This window comes from Myotis brandtii, unplaced genomic scaffold (assembly GCF_000412655.1).
Source record: "Myotis brandtii unplaced genomic scaffold, ASM41265v1 scaffold72, whole genome shotgun sequence".
Taxonomy (NCBI): domain Eukaryota; kingdom Metazoa; phylum Chordata; class Mammalia; order Chiroptera; family Vespertilionidae; genus Myotis; species Myotis brandtii.
The window spans coordinates 344439-344759 of NW_005370838.1; the positions used below are offsets into that span (position 1 = coordinate 344439).

Below are 321 nucleotides of genomic sequence, written 5' to 3' on the forward strand. Positions count from 1 at the left end.
CAAAATAAAAAGCTTCTGCACAGCAAAAGAAACCATCAACAAAACAAAAAGAGAGCCCACTGTATGGGAGAACATATTTGGCAATGATACATCTGACAAAGGGTTAATATCCAAAATCTATAAGAATTTCATACAACTTAACAAAAGGAAGACAAACAATTCAATTAAAAATGGGCAAATGACCTAAATAGACACTTATCCAAAGAGAACATACAGATGGCCAAGAGACATATGAAAAAATGCTCAAAGTCACTGATCATCAGAGAGATGCAAATTAAAACAACAATGAGCTATCACCTCACACCTGTCAGAATGGCTAGC

The 321-nt window shown here is 34.9% G+C and overlaps 1 protein-coding gene across 2 annotated transcripts in view; it reads right to left on the reverse strand.

The window, feature by feature from the left end:
* SLC24A3 (solute carrier family 24 (sodium/potassium/calcium exchanger), member 3) overlaps positions 1-321 on the reverse strand; it is a 484048-nt gene that overhangs the window by 237485 nt on the left and 246242 nt on the right. The gene's annotated exons all lie outside the window — the stretch shown is intronic.